The sequence below is a fragment of the Elaeis guineensis genome, chromosome 1 (assembly GCF_000442705.2).
Source record: "Elaeis guineensis isolate ETL-2024a chromosome 1, EG11, whole genome shotgun sequence".
Lineage (NCBI taxonomy): Eukaryota > Viridiplantae > Streptophyta > Magnoliopsida > Arecales > Arecaceae > Elaeis > Elaeis guineensis.
In genome coordinates this window covers 175,582,104-175,583,088 of record NC_025993.2, presented here as the reverse complement: position 1 = coordinate 175,583,088, position 985 = coordinate 175,582,104, and positions in this window count along the sequence as shown.

Here is a 985-nt window from a genome sequence, read left to right as displayed (position 1 = left end):
TCGCTCGTAGACTCAGTTGGGGCAGTGCAGTACTAGCTTGTCTGTACAGAGCTATGTGTCGGGGTTCTTATGCTGATTAGAGCGAGATTGGTAGTTATCTTGTATTATGACATGTATGTGAATTAAAAATTTTTATTTTTAATATTCAATTATAGTTCACATTAGATATATCATGTATGATTTTTTTTTAATTTGTAGATTTGGGTATGGGAGCGTATGCCGATTATCAGTCTATTACGACGACAGTTGCTCGAGATGCCATCAGAGCAGTATGATCCTGATATTCCATTCAGACTAGACGGACCATTGGGATATAGGGATAAAAATATTACTTTTTTTATTTGAAACTTAGTGTTTTAAATCCGATAAAATTTATTTAACATGAGTAGATTATGAAACAGATGGAACGTTGCATTCAACGTTCATCACGTATCGACGAGAGTAGCACGGGTTTATAGGTGCCAGTTGGATACATTAGTTGATACATATAGACGGATAAATTTGATTTTTTTACAAATATTATTTTACAGTATTCATAATCTATTAAAATTTTAAGTTACTTATTTTTTTTATTTTAACTCTATTAGTTTTTATGGGAGCCATATACAGATGAGATATTGGCTATATTGCCGCAAATGTGTACAGTTGGACATGACATATGGACTGCTAAGGTGCCACTTATTTGTTTTGATGTGGTAAATTAAGTGGTATCTTTCCGATCGTGTTCTGCGGCAGTTTGGTCAGATTCAAGACATCCCAAGTAGTTTGATACCAGTCAGGGACTTTATCGTATGGATCGACGAGGGACAGCTTGTATTGACTGGCGTATCAGACATGCAAAGTACATCGATATTTGGGATGCACATTGAGATCACATTATTCATGGTGATCCCATTTTGAGAGGTCGTTCATATAACGAGGACTACATGGCTTGATTTTTTAGCATTACAGTGCGAGTCATTGGACAGTCTCGGTATGTAGTTCC